The sequence below is a fragment of the Oryctolagus cuniculus genome, chromosome 9, assembly GCF_964237555.1.
Source record: "Oryctolagus cuniculus chromosome 9, mOryCun1.1, whole genome shotgun sequence".
Taxonomy (NCBI): domain Eukaryota; kingdom Metazoa; phylum Chordata; class Mammalia; order Lagomorpha; family Leporidae; genus Oryctolagus; species Oryctolagus cuniculus.
The window spans coordinates 8045785-8065825 of record NC_091440.1 but is presented as its reverse complement, the minus strand read 5'-3'; positions in this window follow the sequence as shown (position 1 = coordinate 8065825).

Below are 20041 nucleotides of genomic sequence, written 5' to 3'. Positions count from 1 at the left end.
ATATCTTTTTTTAAAAAAAAAAAGTAATAATTCTTAGGTTTTTACAGTGATGTAGTTATATTTCTAAAACCTAGAATACTGGGTAACCATGTAAAATACTGAGAAGAATTAGTAAGTATCATTCAATATTGAGTATTGTTATAGGGACAATAAGAAGATGTTGTCCCTTAGTACATGAGGAAATTCAAGACTCTGCTGTCTTGGAAGACAGCTACAGTTGTTTCCAAACACTTCTTCAGTGGGATTTTGTTTCTCCTCTCATGAGAAATAGAATATCATTCTTTTCTACCTGAATCAGGCCTGGACAAGTAACTTTCCCACCATAGAAGACAACCAGGCTGGCCTCCTGAATGATGAGAAGTGCCTAGTAATTATCTTTACTAACCACCAGATAAGTGTAAGAAGGGTCCTGTGGACCTCCAACTCAACTACCTGGCACCGCCTGAGAAAGGCCGGCTCAAAGCCGCCTAGAAACATCCCACAACCCCCTGATGGTAGGAAGCTATAAATTATTTTGATTGTAAGCTTTTATAAATTGCAATATATATTTATACAGCAAGGGCTAAAGTTTAGATAATCCTGATTTGACTGAAATAATCTATTAAGTTATTAAATATTGTGCATTGATATTATGACTTAGTAGACATAAATTTGCACTCTGAAAAGCATACATTTATTATTCATTACTTAGACATCTTCCTTGGGAAAAATTATACATGTGTGTATGCACACGTGTATGTTTATATGTATATATATATATATATATTACAGACCATTTGATAATTGTATAAAGGAAAAGTAGCCCTTTTCGCTTGTTTCTATATTTTTAAAGTTAGAAAATATAATTATGCATAAAGCTTGCTTTTCGCTAGATGTTGACCTTTCCTGAAGCCAATGATGGCTTCATTCCTCCCTGAAACAGAGAATGTGTCTTTTGTGCTGGGCACTAAGCATTACAACCAAAGGGCTATCATCAGATACATATGAGCAGCTCCTATTGCTTTCATCTAAGGACATGATTTAGCCAAAGGCCTTTTTGTAGATTATTAAATTAACTTTTTGACGATCTCAGTGTCAAAGAGCCAAAGTGCTAGATAATTGCCAAGACAACCTGAGAAACATGAGTCTTCAGAATAAATCCAGGAAAAGAGAAATCTGTAGTTAAAGCATCCAATCACTCTTAGTTCAGTCATGATCAAGGGTGACCTAAAAGGACTTTATTCATAGGGAACACAGCTGGAATCTTGTATATAGTACTGTAAATATGATATTTTTATCATTTAGGATATTGTGCTCTCACTTAGAATACTTTCAAGAACCAGAGGAAAAATACAACTGGTTTTCTGCCAATGGAGGACCTACATGAAATCCAAAAACCCTGGTCATGTAGATGTTCCCAGGTGGCCTGGGTGCTGGTGAAAAAAGTTTGTCATTATTTTATGATTACTTGGTTGATACTGAAATTAGAAACAAGTTTCCTTTAAAAGAAGCAAACTGGAGCCCTAGGCTTCTTCATAAGACACTATTTCATTTTCAGTGCCTGCTCTGTATTTTCATGAAATTTTGGCAAATGGTTGTATTTTTGGAAGTTGACCCAACTTAAATATCAAGTTATAATTTAACTTGATGTAATTTATTTCCTTTAAAACTATATATATTACCCCTTGTTGCACATGAATTGTCTTATGGATGACAGCACCACAAAACTTGTCAGATGTGTTAATCATTTAGAGTTTGATTACTAATAATGGAGATATTTCTTAAAGATTGTCATAAATTTCTTTTTAAAATAAAGTTTATACAATAAATATAGATTAATTAGAAGGTTTTTTCCATAATTAAAATGGTTATGGATTTCATCAAGTTTTGATTTAATTTTAGTCTGACTCGGTTTTTAAATTTTTCCTGTTTAATTGACTATTGTATTATTGAAAAAATAAACTTCATATTTAAGAATTCTGTTTAGGGACATATCCAGAATATTTGATGAATTTGGTATATTATTGATCTGTGCTTCCCATTTATCTAATATGAATGGTTTTGCTGAATCAAGTGAGACCACAAACTACGAATAAAAGCACGATGAGAATATTTCTAGAGTATTTTCAGATTTGCATGTTGAAAATGCATTTTACTTAAATTGAGCAATACATGTTATTATTGGAAGAAAATTAGAATGAGAATTTTTCTCCCAGAAACAGAATGTAGGAGAGAGACTTTCCCTTATAATTAGATGGCACCATTTTTAGTTGTTGGGACATAGCCAGACTATAAGCTTGAGTTTTTTGAGCTATAAAATTATTTTATCTTCTAGCTCCACAACAAAGTTTCAATTAAAAACTAAATTAAATTCAACTTAATTGAATTCAATTCAATTTAGTCCAAAAGATATGTACTGAATGTACAGACTTCCACAAGAGGCTCCCAGAATACATCACAATAATGCCTTGGTTTTTGAAACTCGTACAGATGAGAAAATGAAGAAATAGTAGCACATGTTTGTGAAACATATGTTTCCCAATTAGTATATCTTTTTTGCAAATATATACCTAGTATCAACTATTTTATCAATCCAAAATTTTAATATTATCAATTTGTAAAGAGGGACAAAATGTACAAAAGTATACCTTTAAATATGATTACAGTTTGTAACTAAATGCTTTAAAAGATTGATTAATACTGGCTCACCTTTCTTCATGATATTTTACTTTAATTAAACTTCTTTAACTTACATTAAATTTATTACATCCATAAAGCTTGGGAAATAACCATAGAATTACCTGTATAATAAAATAAATAAAAATATGTTCAATGTTCTTGTTTTTACCTTAAATATCACCTAAAATTTTGATAGCAATTGCCTGAAACTTTTTTACAATTTGGACTGACTATCATCATATAAAAAGAAACAGTTGTAGAAAATATACATTTTTCTGTATTTCCAATAATTAACATCATTTTATCATTGAGCGATCGAGGCAATATTTTTCAGCATTTTTTCTGGTTATCATTGTAGAATGATCTAAAATGTTATACAACTTTGAAATATAAAATTATAATGTAGGCACATAACCAATATTGTTCAAATAGCATATATAAGCAACAGATGATTTTGACAGTTTCATGAACAAATGAAAGTAAAAGACAAATTATTTTGGTTTAAAAATTTTTGAAATCCAAGCCTAGTTTTTTCATAGTATACATTCCATGAATATTTTGAATATTCCTCTTTCAAATAATGTATAAATCTATGTTCTTCAATTATATCTATATTAGGAGGGCAGTGTTGTGGTGTAGAGGGTTGAGCTGTCCCCTGTGGCACTGATGTTCTGTATGGGCACTCATTGGTGTCTCAGTTGCTCTACTTCTGATCCAGTTCCATGCTAATGCACCTGGGAAAGCAGCAGAGGATGGCCCAATTAGTTGGGCCCCTGCACCCATGCTGAAGACCTAGTTGAAGCTCTTATCTCCTGGACTCAGCCTGGCCCATCTGTGTTCTTTGCAACCATTTGGGGATTGAACAAGCTGATGGAAGACCTCTCTCTGCCTCTGTCTCTTTAAATAAATATAAATATCACACACACGCACACAAATATATATATATATATATACACACACACACACATGTCCTTATATTTATGTAAGGAAGGAGGTCTTCAAAAAGTCCATGGATAAAATGACTCACAGAAAAACTATGAATAAATTTCTAATTATTTTGCAAGAAATAAACATCTTTTAATTTGATTTCCTATGAACTTTTTGAAGATCCCTTTGTATCTAAATCTATAGCTTTTAAAATTACTTCACACAGCCAATGTAACTCTGAAAAACTTGGCATATTTTGGAAAAGCAAAAAAAAAATGTTTGAATGATCATATATTCTGAAAAGCTACCCGATGTTTTCATTTCTGTAAACTTTTCCTCAAGATTCATTGCTACATTGCTCAGTTTTCTGACTTGCTCTTCTATTTCATGCTACATGATAAAAACATGTCTGTTCAGTTTTGTGGAATCTATCTCTTTCTACTTGGAGTATTTCATTAAGGATACTTATCAGTTTCCTAGCACTGCTGCTTCTTACATTTATCCAGCTACCAAGGAAAAAGCTCAAAGGCTTGATATTTAATTACTTAAACCTCAATACTGAGAATGGGGTTTTAAACACAAGGTATGTGATACAGTTCATACTTTGCATGTTCTACCTCATTTAATCCCTGAAAAATCCATATGATATAGGTTCTACCATTATATCCAGGATGAGCGAATTAAAACATCAACAAATGCTGTGCCTTTAACTTAGGGTGTAAGGGCTTGGTTTGAATACATGAAGTCACTAATAAATCAATACTATTCCTAAAAATTATAAATGAAGAACTTAACTGGAAGACTTAAACTACTTGAATAAATTGCAAATAATATGTGTTTAAAACAACATATAATCTATCATTCGTAGGCTACATGAGTTTATTGATTTTCTTACCAATCTAAATTGATATGGGTTATCTAACCTCAGTGTCAATCTTTTAATCTGAAACTTAATCATGCTAATTCTGAGAATTCAGATCAAAGACATATTCCTAAACTGCAATGTTTTCTACTCTATTTTTCCTATACCATATTTTAAGGAAATTATGATTAATTACCAAGAACAACTTAACACTTCATCCCTTTTAGTATTTTTTTTTGTTCTACTTAGCACTATTGGTTGAATTCTTTAATTAACACACAATTATTCTTAAGTGTTCAAATTTAACTGAAAAGTGATCCCTGTTAAATATAAGAGTGGGAATAAGAGAGGGAGGAGTTGTACAGTTTGGCACATGCTCAATGGGACTTGCCCAAAACTGTAGTTAGAAACATGCCAGGGGATTCCAAGTCAATCCCATCAAGGTGGCATATACCAATCCCATCTCACTAGACAAAGTGATCAGTTTCAGTTATAATAGATCATAATGATAGGATTAAGAGTCAAAGGGATCACATAAACAAGAATAGTGTCTTCGAATACTAACTGATAGAATAAAAAAGGGATAGAATGAGCCAACATGGGAAGTGGGATACACAGCAGACTCATAGAATGGCGGATGTCCTAAACAGCACTCTGGCCTCAGAATCAGCCCTTAAGGCATTCGAATCTAGCTGAAGAGCTCATGAGAGTATTTTAAGCACGGAAAGCCAAGACACTCTGGCCAAAAAAAAAAAAAAAAAAAAAAAACAAAAAAAAAACCCTACATAAAAGATCTCTGTGGGTGAGATCCCAGTAGAAAGAATGGGCCATCAAGGAAGTAGGTACCTTTCTCTGAAGGGAGGAGTGAACTTCCACTTTGACTATGACCTTGTCTGAATAAGATTGGAGTTGGCGAACTCAGAAGGCTTCCATAGCCTTGGCAATTCATGACAAGAGCTTCGGATGATTACTGATTCTATAAACAAGAGTGTCAACTGTTAAATCAACAACAGGAGTCATTGTGCACTTACTCCCCATGTAGGATCTCTGTCTTTAATGTGTTGTACTATGTGAATCAAAGTACTCAAACAGTACTTTACACTTTGTGTTTCTGTGTGGGTGCAAACTGTTGAAATCTTTACTTAATACACACTAAATTGATCTTCTGTATATAAAGATAATTGAAAATGAATATTGACATGAATGGGATGAGAGAGGGAGTGGGAGACTGGAGGGTTGTGGGTGGGAGGGAAGCTATGAGGGAGAAAGAGCCACTCTAATCCAAAAGCTGTACTTTGGAAATTTATATTTATTAAATAAAAGTTAAAAAAGTAAAAAAATAGTGTATTTCATTATTTTGTAGGGGAACCATTTCAATCTGAAAATTTAAAAAAATTGAAAAAAAAAGTTCATTTTGCATACCTGTGGACAAATACTCAGTTTCAAATCAGTAATTTTGGTGACACACATTGACAGAAATTAGCTCGTTCAAACTGTCAGTAACATTCAAACAGGTCCCATTTGCATTATTATCACATAGGATCAAAAGCAGATGGATTCTAGAAAGCTACAATTTTCACAATAGAATGGCTGTAACAAATTGTCAAACTTTTCCAGTTGCAACAACTTTTGTTAGTGTTCTGCTTCTAGCTAATATGTTTATTGGAGATAGTTCTTTTCCTGCAGCTGTAGTAAAAGCAGGACAAGATCAATGATTTGGTAACATAACTAATTACCATGTGATAGCTGGGCAGAAGTGGCCACTGACAGAACGTGCTGAGTCAAGACTGCCCAGTGCTCCACTTTCCAGCTCACTTTCTATACACAGAGACACATCGAGTTGTTCCTGGTGAAATTAAGTCCCAGAGCAGTGCAGAGCCCAGTAATGGTCCCTAACACTTGTTTCTCCGCCCTTGCATCCATACATCACACATCCCTGCTCCTTGAATCAACTTTCCAGAAAAGCAATCGGAACATAAATGCTGGTTTCAGGTCATTTGAGTAGGGACGAATCAAGTGACACCAGGGAACTTGAGACGCCATTTAGTTTGCCATCATAATACTTATCAGGTGTATCCTTATAGGATTTGGGAAGGACACGGGAGCCTTTTACAAATCATTTTTGTTCTGACTGGTTACTGCCCATGCCCTAAAGGACTTTCAACATCGTACTCCGTAGTGGGTAAGAAAAGATTCAAAGTAGGAGATGCTGAAGCAAGTCGCTGGTGAGGGCAGCTGAACAGACGACACCCTTGATAAACTTGGGCTCCTACCATGCAAAATGAAAGGAAGCCGCAAAACAAATGAAGCAACAGCAAACACAACGATAATTGCGAAGGACAGGGCCGGCACTGTGGTGAAGTGGGCAAAGACGCCAGCTGCAATGCCAGCATCCCATATGGGTGATGGTTTGAGACCCAGCTGCTCCACTTCCCATCCAGCTCTCTGCTGTGGCCTGGGAAAGCAGTAGAAGATGGCTTAAGTCCTTGGGCCCCTGTACCGGTGTGGGAGACCCAGAAGAAGTTCCTGGCTCCTGGCTTTGGATCAGTGCAGTTCTGGCCATTGCGGCCAATTGAGGAGTGAACCAGCAGATGGAAGACCTCTCTATCTTTCTCCCTCTGCCTCTCCTTCTCTCTGTATCTTTGACTTTCAAATAAATAAATAAATCTTTTTTAAAAAATGTAAAGGTGTTTGCCCAGAATCAAAGTCAAAACTATTACATAGGGGGCCGGTGCTGTGGCTCACTTGGCTAATCCTCCGCCTGCAGCGCCAGCATCCCATGTGGGTGCCAGGTTCTAGTCCCGGTTGCTCCTCTTCCAGTCCAGCTCTCTGCTGTAGTCCAGGAAGGCAGTGGAGGATGGCACAAGTGCGTGGGCACCTGCACCCGCATGGGAGACCAGGAGGAAGCACCCGGCTCCTGGCTTTGGATTGGCACAGCGCCGGCCATGGTGGCCATTGTGGGGTGAACCAACGGAAGGAAGACCTTTCTCTCTGTCTCTCTCTCTCTTACTGTCTAACTCTGCCTGTCAAAAAACAAACAAACAAACAAAAAAACCTATAACATAATGTAAAATAATGAAATCTGTGTGTGTTCAGTAATCAAAATAGTAAGAATAATTCATGTTCACAAAAGAGTTCCGTGACAACAAATCAAAATGTTCAGCTTTCAGTTCTCAGAAAGTCACTGGTTTTCTTCCTCACTTCCACTATAGGAAAGCAACACCAATGTGATTCAGAAAAATCCACACGATATAATTGGGTTCATGACAGAGGATCGTTTCATCCAAAAACAGTAAAATACTCTGATTTTATCATTAGCCCTGGCATGAGGATTATATTAATAATGTACCTTGTATATAAGTACAAATATCATGTCTCAATTTAAAAATAGGTTTTGAGATGTACTTAAGTCCTAAAGGAGTCACCCTTTTGAATGAGATTCATGCCCAGATGCAAGAAGCTTTAGAGAATTGCCTGGCCTCACCCTCCTTCCCACCCTGGAAGGATCCAATACTCTTTTCCACCAGTGGACCCAACAAGGAGCCCCATTCTATAAATAGAAGCCCTGCCACCGCCTTGGTCTTGCGGTCCAGCTTCAGAACTAAGGGAAATAAGTTTCTGTCATTTATACATTACCCAGTCTAAGGGACTTTGTTATAGTAGCTGGGATGAACTAAAACCATTGAGGAGCCTCGGGCATCTTTCATAAAAGAAATAAAACACCATGGTTCTCAGAGTATACCTTTTGTTTACAAACTCCAGAATTATTTTTTTTTTGCTATCATTAAACTTACCTTTAGTGAATAATGACTTCAAACTGTAAATGAAGAAGCTGGTGCTGTGGCATAGTGGGTAAAGCCACTGCATGGATGCCAGCATCCCATATGAGCGTCGGTTCCTATCCTGTTTAATTTACTTCGGATTTAACTCCCTGTTAAAGGCATGGGAAAAACAGCAGAAAATCTCCCAAGTGCTTGGGCCCCTGCTATCCTTGAGGGTGACATGGAAAAGGCTCCTGGCTTAAGCCTGGCCCAGCCCTGGCCATTGTACCTATCTAGGTAATGAACCAGTGGTTGGAGGATTACTTGCTGTCTCCATCTTGCTCTCTGTAACTCTACCTCTTAAATAAATTAAAAAAAAAAAAAACTTTTAAAATTTTAAGTGAAATTGAGATGTAGATGTATAGATTGTGGGAGCAAATGTTCACCTTTGTATACCCCATGGTTGCGTTAGTTCATCTTCCCTCTGATTCCAAGTATTCATCACAATTCATACTTTGAACAGCTACTTTCTGCAGTACTCCAGTCCCTGTCACTGTCTTCATATGGCTTTGCTTCCTGTGTCTCTGTGATTCCAAATCTCCCTGTTTATTTCACACAAAGACATCAGTCATTGGATTTAAGACCTACCTGAAATCCAGGATAATTTCACCTTAGTGTCTTAAACAAATCAGATCTGTAAGGACTGTATTTCCAAGTAAGTTCATATGATGAGGCTCTGGGAGGACACAATCGGGGGAATGCAATTCAACCCAATACAACCAGATGCAAAAGAAAAAATCACAAGTATTTCATGTCTGGCTCCTGTAAAAGTTGTTACTTGCTGTTTGTGTTCATTTTTGGCACCAGAAACTTTCCTGTTACAAACACAATCTTTTAATTTAGTTTGCAACCCTTCCTATAATGATTCCTGACAGTATTAATTAGTGAACTTTTGATGATGATGGAAGATTTTGTTCGAGAAACATAATCTACACAGTTGCACAGAGTTTACAGACATACCCCAAACACAAAGCAGGTATGCTGAGTTGCAATAGTGATTTCAAAGTATTTCTCACTAAATCGTGTTGGCAACCCTTTGTCAACATAACTCAGGAAGTGGAGTCCTGACCCACAGGAGAGTTCCCTGGGTTTCTAGTAGGTTTTACTTAATGCAGTACCTTCTTGGATGTTTAGTTCTTTTTTTGTGATTTTTTTAACTTTTATTTAATGAATATAAATTTCCAAAGTACAGCTTATGGATTACAATGGCTTTTTCCCCCCCATAACTTCCCTCCCATCCACAACCTCCCCTCTCCCACTCCCTCTCCCCTTCCATTCAGGATGTTTAGTTCTTTTAGGCACCTGCTTGCTTAGTTAGTCTTATGTTTTCAGTACCCATCATTCAATGCACTTAGGTCATGTTCAGATTCTACAGTGACCACAATCCTTATCTGTGTCCCTGGAGGACTTCAGCATGCACTTCTCCAGTCCCTCTCTTTTTTACCTGTGTTTTCCAAGAATTCCCTCTTATACTTTTTCCAAACTGTAACCATTTTGCTCATCCTGTTACCACTGGTCTGTTCTGAGCCCCCACATCTGCAGAGGCACTGACTGATGACTGCAAGTCAAACATACACTCTTGCTTGTGGCAGTCCTGTGCACATCTGATTCTACCTCACACAAGCTATTCTTCCACGGGATGTGTGCAGCGCCACCAATAATTCCTCAAGCAATTACAGAATTCATATCAAAGTCCTTATGCATAGAGATTATCTAGTTAAAACATAGACTTTCTAATGAATGATTCAAATTCTATACAATCTTTCACTCATGCACATACAAGGACTTACGTGCATTTATGGTTCTGTGTGTAAATTTCTTTTAGAATACAATGTACTATGCTATTCATGTGTATGTTGATTATGGCTTGAATGTTAGATTTATGGTACTCTCTGATGAAAGTTCATGTTTTATGTCAATGTGATAATAACACAGAGCAGATTCAATGTAGAAAAAAGATACAATTATAAGAATATAATGCTATTCCCTTCTCTTTTTTCCTCTCTTCCCTTCCTTCCTTCCTCTCTCTCTCTCTCCTCTCCCTCATTGGTTTTTGAGATAACATATTTTGAATTAGCATTACAGTCAAGGGCTTAATGCTCCATTAAATAGATTTCAAAAAATAAAAGAGATACCTCTGAAATCTGAATGTAGATCTAACATATGAAGCAGCCATCTCACTCCTAGGAATTTACCCAAATGAAATGAAATCAGCATATGAAAGAGTGATCTGTACCCCCCTGTTTATTGCAGCTCAATTCACAATAGTTAATATATGAAATCAATCAAAATGTCCTTCAACTGAAGACTGGATAAAGAAATTATTGATTATATGTGCTACGGATTGCTACTCGGTGATTAAAAAAATGGAAGCAACTGGAAACCATTGCACTTAGTGAAATCAGTCCCCAAAAGACAAATACCATATGTTTTCCCTGATCTGTGGTAAATAACAGATTACCTAAAAGTAATGTATAGGAGTGAAATTGACATTTTGAGATAAATGATTATTTACAGCACTTGTCTCCACTGTTGATAACGTGTATTTTTTTTTCTTCTTGTTAACCTTATGAGTATAAGGTAGACTGAAAATAGCTCATTGTAAAAATAAAGAGTGGGAATAGAAGAAAGAGGAGAAAGAAGGTTGGGAGAGTAGACAGGAGGAAGGGTAGGGTGGGAAATATCATTATGTTCCTGAATCTGTATATAGGAAATACATGAAATTTGTATACCTTAAATAAAATTTTAAAAAAGAATTTAAAAAGTTTAAACACACACACACACACACATACAAAATCCTAGTTCAGTGGGAATATAGACAAGGGCTAAAAACAATAATGAAATGAAAAGATATCTATTTCACCTATATACAGTAAAATTTAAAATATGCACAGATCATTTTTTAAGACTTAATTAAATCTAAATATCACTCTGTCTGTCAATGATTTGGCCAACATTTACAAACTTCCAATCCAAACAAAATCCAGAATATTTAATCCCAATTAAAACATAATAATTTTAATATTAAGTACCAGTGCTTTCAAATACAAGCATAGTCATGGTTTTCTATTTTAACTCAGTAAAATCAAATAATGGGTTTTGGGGCTATATCAAAGATTATTAGCTTCTTTCTGATATGGAAGTCTTCCACTGGCACAACTAATTCATTAGACCCATAAGATGGATTTAGGATGGAAAGGGCAGATGTTCTTTTGGGAGAAGTTATTGGTTAATCAAATTTAATGTTGGTCGGGTCAACTTAGTCTTAATTGTATGCTGCATTATACATCCCTCAGGGTTCATGGTTCCTTTCCAAATAATGTTGTGTATGTCTGATTATTCAAATTAGCAGCCAAGAGTGTGCTTTCATTCCTGTTAAGATATGCAAATTACTTAAAACTCACTTCTGAAAACCTTTTGTGTGCATCTTAATTCTTTTTGTCTTTCCAGACATTCATAAAGGATAGCCAAAATGTGTTCTCAGTTGCAGGAGAACTGTTGCCAAGTTTTTCAACTATAAAAATATTTTTCTACTTCTGTTGTTTTTCCTGGCAATGCTATTAAAAATTATCCTAGTTCTTGAAGCACATGCCTCATAAAGCAAGTGGACCTAATTAGTCAGTTGGAGGTTGGAATATTGGGTGGGTGGCCTTGGAAGGCATATTTTAAACAAAATTTTCAGCGCAATTTCCTTTGCTCCCCCTTTCAAAATAAATCTAAATTTTAAAATGAGAAATATGACAACTTTTATTTACAGTGATGAATTTTATGGTAACTGTTCTTTGTACTTTTTTTCCCACTGCCATATACCCTTGCAAAAAGATATATTGTCTTCTTTAAAATATTTGTATGTATAAATATTTCATAGTCCATAGCTTCATATACAGCTCTTTCAGTGTTTCAGTTTTGAACAAGATCTTTTGCATTTTTCCTATAATAATTTAACAATGGGCTAGATATTGCCATATGGGAAAAATCAAGACATAAAATTTGTATCTTGGGGTTGGCACTGCGGCAGAGCAAGTAAAGCTACTGCTTTCAGTACTGGTAGACCATATGGATGCCAGTTAGAGTTCCAGCTGCTCCACTTCCCATCCAGCTCCCTGCTACTACACCTGGAAAAGCAGCAGAAGATGGCCCACGTACTTGGGCCAATAACCCATGTGGGAGATGGGATGAAGCTCCTAGCTCCTGGCTTTGCTCTGGCTCAGCCTTGGCCATCTGGGGAATGAACCAGCGAATGGAAAATCACATCTTTCTCTCACTCTCTCTCTCTCTTTCTCACCCTCTCTGCCTTTGCTCTCCTTCTTTGTAACTCTGCCTTTCAAATAAAGAAATGAATCTTTAAAAAAATGCATCTTGCATTTAGGAAATTCAGATAATTGAGCACAGCCAGGGAAACAGCACTTAATGTATATTTTGGGGATACAAAGGACAGCCATATGTGGTCATTGGAAGAAGTTTTAATGAAGAAAGAACAAATAAGACACATGTAGTCACAGCAATGGAAATGCACAGGTTATGGTATATTATTATTATTTGTGAAGCAAAGATAGGAGAGAGAGCACTCCCATCTACTGCTGATTCATTCTGCAATTGCTGAGATGGGCTGGGACAGAAGGCTGGGACCAGGAAGTCTATCTAGGTCTCCCATGTGGGTGGCAAGAACCCAATCACTTGAGCCACCACTGCTGCCTGCCAGAGTTTTCATTCACAGTAAGTTGGGGTCATGAATCAGAGAAAGGAATTAAACCCATGTACTCTGAGGTAAGCTGCCTGTGTCTTAACTGATATCTTATCTTCTATACTAAATACCTACGCTTTTCATTTTTGAGAAATTGCCAGTAGATTAAATAAGCAATTTCCAGTGTTCACTTTCCAGTGGAAAACAAATGTATTGGTGCTCAAAGAATGATACCCCTGAATATGGTAGTTTGGCAAACTGAGGACTTCAAGCAAACAGAAATCTAGAAGGCATTGGAAGTGTGCTCCTAAGCAAGGTCTCTGACTTTCTCCATATCCTGTCTCCTGGTCCCTTTTCTCTCTCAGAACAAGCCAGTGACACCAGAATTCCTCTTCTCCAGGGTAGAAGCTGGAAACTAGAACCTCTCGACCTCAAAATCAAAATGTAATACGTTGACCTTTCCCTATCTTTTTGTCTCACAATTGCTCATAAAGAAATTGTCTGATCTACATATCTAGCAACAGGTCACATTATCCTCATTCCAGACAATGCCAAATAAAAAGGACAAACAGAGCCCAAACAGATAGGCTTGTGGGATTCCTCTCCCAGTTTATCACAACTGGGCTGTAGTCTTTTTATCCAAACACATTTCTACAAGGTAACACTCTTTGTTGAACCCGAGCGTAAAAAGGGTCAGTTTTCCATGAGTCTTCGGGTCCTCCTCTCTGAAGTGTCTCTTATTACATATAGTGTTGATTACTATGCTTTTACCTTGTTAACTGTCATTTGTTATCAGAATATTGATCATAGCATCATGGGGATGAAAGTTATCATGCATTTCCTTCCCCCGCAATAACTGAAAAGATAAATTTACATTGTTATAAAAGAAACTGTAAGTAGTTACTTATAAAATAACTTATTTAGCCAGAGTTAGTGGAATTAGGTACAATCGTTACGATTGCACAAATTCCAACATTTAGACTATGTTGTATTTAGACTATGATGCACTAATTCAGCTGCTTCATGTCACAAAACAGGGAAATGTGGCCAAGAATCAACCCAAGAAACTGTGGGTTTTGAATCATTGTGATTTGGGTGAGGCTGTAGTGCCTGCAACCACTTTGTCAGAAGCTTTGTTGGGACAAAACAAAGGCACTTCTTGAACATCAGGAAAATCATTCTCTACATCTTTCACAGCCACTGAATCTCAGTGTACATTACAGGTACAGTTGAAATGAGTCTATTACCTCTGTAATGTTTTTTTATATCATCTAAGCTTATAACACAGAGTTCTTGCCAAACCCAAACACATCACTTAGCATTTTGATCTTTCTTAATACCTCAAATATTCAGCTATCTCTTAAAGTATTCCCTGATGAACCCCCAAAACAGTTAATTATTAATCCCAGGTAACTCATACTAATGTGTGTATGATTCTATATTAGATTCTTATCCCACAAATCAATGATTCTCAACTGTAAGATGCACATTAGCAACATATCCAGAGCTTTAAAAAATATTAAATATCTATGTGTCTCAACAATATTTATTTTAAATTGATATTGAGCAGGGCCAGCACTGTGGTATAGTTGGTTAAGACTCCGCCTACTGCACCAGGATCCCATATGGGAAAAAGTTTGTACTCTGGTTGCTCGTCTTCTGATCCAGCTTTCTACTAAATGGCCTGGGTAGGCAGTAGAAGGTGACCCAAGTGCTTGGGCCCCTGCATCCACATGGGAACCCCTGAAGAATCTCCTGGCTGCTGCCATTGGATAGGCCCAGCTCTGGCCATTGTAGCCATGTTGTGAGTGAACCAGAGAATGGAAGACTTCTCTCTGTCTCTCCCTCTGCCTGTAATTCTGCCTCTCAAATAACTAAGTAAGTCTTTAACAAAATTGATTAGACGTAGTAGAGGTCCAATAATTGGCGACTTTAAAGTTACTCAGTTGATTTTAGCATGAAAGCAGAGTTAATAATGACTACCCCATAATATGGTGGTTAGATTTATTTTCAACTCACCTTAGACTTAGAATTTTAAGAGAAGGCATTGATGATGTATAAGCCATAAACTGTCATGCAACCATGGTAAGAAAAATGTAGTGGTGGAAAAGAAGGAAAAGTTAGACAGGGATACTTCTATCTAGAGAAAATAAGAAAGTTGGGGAAGAGAAATTTCTAGGAAATTTCCATAAATGTACAAAATATCAAAGATGATGTCTGAAATAAATTTGAATATCATGGTATTAATGATTACTGCTAATAAAAAATCAACCTAAGAGCAGTGACATGAAGAGTTAGCCTAATGGCTAAGAAGCCCACACTGCATGTTGTAATACTTAGGTTTAATTCCCGACTCTGGCACCTGACTCTCACTTCCTGCTAATGCAGACTCTGGAAAGCAATGGTGATGTCTCAAGCAGTTGGGCTCCTGCTCCCCACTTACGGACTTGGATTGAGTTCCCAGCTGATGCCTTCAGCCTCAGTCCAGTCCTGGCTATTTTAGGCATTTTGGTAGTAAATCAGCAGTTGGTAGTTCCATTGGTCTGTCTCTTAGACTTAAAAAAAATAGTTTTAAAAAAGCATACAAAATTAAAAGGGTGGTGTTAGAAACTAGCTTGAACAGGTTTAAAGAATGAATGATATGGGGCCAGCACTGTGGCTTACTGGGCTAAGCCTCCACCTGTGGTGCTGGCATCCCATATAGGTGCTGTTATGTATCCTGGTCACTCCTCTTCTTATACAGCTCTCAGCTATGACCCGGGAAAGCAGTAGAGGATGGCCTAAGTGTTTGGGCCCCTGAACCCATGTGGGAGACCTGGAAGAAGACCCTGGCTTCTGGCATCAGATAGGCCCACCTCAGGGCATTGTTTCCATTTGAGAAATAAACCAAGGGATGGAAGACCTTTCTATCTCTCCCTCTTTCTGTCCATAACTCTGCCTGTCAAGTGAACAAATAAACCTTTAAGAAAAAGAATGAATAATAGATGTCAAACTGGGGAAATGTGTAGACATAAAATTATCATTACTATTCATATTAGTATTATTATATTTATTATTTGGTACAGTACATATTTGGTACAGCAAGCTTTATCTGAAATTTTTTTAGCACTTAACAGTAATTCCTGTATCAGAGTAATTTATGCATTTGTCTGCAACCATATCTTATGCATTTCCAGAAGACAATTTACTTATGCTTTGTTATTTGCATTTCATCCTCTATATGTTCTACAAATTAACTGATTAATAGTTTTCAAAATGATATTATCTTTTTAATTGCTTATGTCAAAGAAAGAAAACAAGTAAAGTTCAAGTTTAAATCAACCAAATTTGGATAAATTCTCAATATTCATCTCTGGACAAAGAACCTGTTCAGTCTTTTCCTGGAGTTCTATTTCCTGGAGCTTCAGCACTGACTCAGGAACATATTTTTCTCATGGTTCCATTTGTAGATTCACATTATTTTTATCATAAGACAGAATTTTCCTTTGTGAGCTGGCAGCATCTTAGCATGGTCTTAGACTGTGACGAAAATATATATAAAAAGAGTGGTGATGTTTTTAGGGTATTCTTTTACCTGCAAGTAAATCTGCTTTGTTACATACCTCTCAGCACAACTTCCAATGTTATGTAAAATTTGATCCTTAAAAATTATAAGGCTCATAGAATACCTTGATGATTTTAATAACTACTGCAATAATTATGTCTATTCGGCTACTATTAAAAAATCACAGTTCTCCAGAGTCCTAATAGATATTAAAAAGAATGGCAACCACAAGTGGAAAAGAGCTTAGTAGTATGTAAAATACAATTTAAATATTTCAAAGGAACCTGTTGCTTACTTTTTGCGAAGTGTTACTTCTTAACCAGAAGAGAGCACTTGGAACTGAAAAATAATTCTTTTAAGTTAGTATCTTGATGGTTAAAGTAAAAATGGAATAAGCTGGGATTAAATTTTCAATTACAGTACATACAGTTTCTGCAATTACTGGTAAGTGCTTTGGCAAAGGATTTTAGAGTTGGATGTGTTCTATATGTCTGAAAAGAATAGACTGTATTTTACAAATCCAAAACTCAGTACATTTGGCCAAAATTATGACGGGGTTATCATTTGTTCACTGCCTATAGCTTAGGTAAGCAAATAATTATATCAGTGTGGTGAGGCAAGCTATGTGATCAGGTAAATGGCAGGATGATTGGAAATAGAAGATAAATCTAGTCTGTCTTTGGTCCCTGTCACAGTTAAAATTCCATTGTTGTTCACTTTTTTTGAGGGGGAGGGTTATGTGTGCCTTTAATACATTTTTTCCTTTCCTCTGTGTTCATTATACATGATTTTTTTAATAAGGCTACTTTTTGCTCACTTATTTTTAAGATACCCTGAGGCTCCATTAACATGAAAATACGCATATTGCTTTTATCATTGCAATTGTCATTGACCCAATTCCCAAATGTCCTATTAAGAATAGTCTTCCTTTCTCAAACTCAATGTTATTTAAAAATGAAATACAGCTTACTTTAAAAAGATCACATATTAATTGTAGCATCATTTTTTCCAGATCTGAGAAGAATGTCTTTGGTAATTTGATTGGTACCGCATTGCATCTATAAATTGCTTTTGGGAGAAAGAAAGTTTGGGGGCTGGAGCTGTGGTATAGCAAGTAAAACCAACTTCTGCGATCTTGGCATACACATGGGTGCCAGTTCGAGACCCAGCTGCTCTACTTTGGATCCAGCTCCCTGCTAATGCACCTGGGAATGCAGCAGAAGATGGCTCAAGTACTTAGGTCCCTCCACTCATGTAAGTGACTGGGAATGAGCCTCCGGCTCATGGCTTTGGATCGGCTCAGCTCCAGCTGTTGAGGCCATTTTTTGAGGGAAACTAATGGGTGGAAGATTCTCTCTCTCTCTCCTCTCTCTCTCTCTCTGAACAGTAACAACAAAAAGCTTTAAATAATTAATATTTTTTAAAAAATATTTGAAAGGATGGCTATTGTCTTTGCAAGATGCATTTGTTTCTCATTCAAGTAACATAAAAACTGCTACTTTTACTTTCCAAGGAAACATCATGGCATTTTTGAGAATGTGAACTTTTTGTTCACATCAAAGTGAGTTACCTGAATGTATGAATCTTAATGAAGAAAAAAGTTCAATAACAAAAAATAAAACAAAAGACATCAGGACACCATTTTAAGCTAACACAATGACATTTCCATTCATTTCATTGATTTACGTTTTGAATGGAAAAAAGATTGACCAAATTTCTAACAGACAATTCATTAAAATTATGAAGCTATCAAGAAGCTCCGACAGAGGTATGACATTCACTTTTTAAATTTGTCCTCAGTTGAACAATAGATATTTGGATAACTTTTTAGTCTCTTCGTGGGCTCAGCTGGAAGAAATTTTGCCACAAAGGAAGCCTGATTTTATGCATGTTTGACTTAATTCAGAGGGATTTATGAATACCACAGTAGCCTGTTTGGTTTGGCTGTGAATAATGCGAGGCAGATAGCTTTCATTTCTTTTCATGCTGAAATATCGGACGCTTTCTTGGTAACTCTTTTTAGTGAAACAGACATTTAAAAAATACTAACACCCAAGCATCAAACATCCCTATTTGTTCATTTTTCACATGCTTTATTAAATATGTGAGAAAGTATGACTTTTACAAATGTAAGAGCTCAAAAAATATGGAATATATGTGGCTTTGTAACTCGAAAATAAGGTGCCAACCAGACTTAATATTTTATTTCATAGAATAACTAAAAGGAAACAGTTGTGGAAATAAACTATGTCAGAGTAAAACACACACACATGCACAACTGGCATGGGGATATATGATTTCAATTAAAACATGGCTGGCATGCTGCTTTTGAAGCAAAGGTTAACTTGATATAATCTGGTAGGTATTTATTGGCTCAAATCTTGAAGATATAGATATATATTAGTAATTATATTTCTTTTCAAACTTTGTACTTAGATCAATTGGAGGTGATAGTATTATTTTACATGAGGCTACTGTGTTAAGTCTGGTTAGAACAAATGAGTTCACATAAAATTGTTATTGCCACATTTTTTAGACTTGGAATTTGTGGGTTGGAATGGAGCAACACCTCTCCTCTAAAACACATTTGTCGTGATGTTCTGGGTGTATTGGAAAGATGTCTGCATTAATCTAATTGGCCAATATGAAACACAACTGGGTTAATCCACTGGGTGGATCTGAAATACATCTGTATTAATCTACTTGAATAATATGAAATGCATCTTAATCAATCTGCTTGGTAGATGTGAAAATACATCTAGATTAGTCTACTTGGTGTATCTCAAATACATCATTATTAACGTACTTGTTAGATCTGAAACCTAACTAGATTTATCCACTGGGTGGATCACATGCACATCCAGATTTATCTAGTTGGTGGATCTGAATCACATTCTTATTAATGTACTGGTGGATCTGAAACACATCTGGATTAATCCACTTGGTGAATCTGAAAAATCTGTATTAACATAACAGGTGGGTTCATCACTGGGAGATGATTTTGGAATGTAGATCTTATGTCCAATTCTGCTTGAAGAGTGTGAGGGATTTTTGAGGATTATGGAGACAGTTTAGCCAAATCCATCCCTGGAAGGAACCCAAATGCTGGGACTGTGGAATACCTTTCATGGGGACAAAATTCTCACATATCATCTCTAACAAGAAAGAAACATGTAGATTTCAGCTTCAGGTAGCAAATGATCTTCCATGATAACTTCAAAATCTTCTGGAATTCAATCCTTGATAAAAATGTTTTCACACTTCCTTTATTTTTATTACTATCACCCATATAACATGAAGGCTAAGAAATTTATTATGACATTGATTACCTTAATCTGTATAAATTGCAATCTGTGCATCTGAATCATTCCTTTAAAAGACAGTAATATGATCCAATATTAATATATGAGACATGTTTTTGTCAGATTTTAGGCCTGATTCCAAATTGTTTTACTATCTTGGGACAAAATATTTAACTACTAGTATCATGACTTTTAAAAGCAATGAAATTTATTATTAGCTTCTTAAATTATTCAGTTATTTTG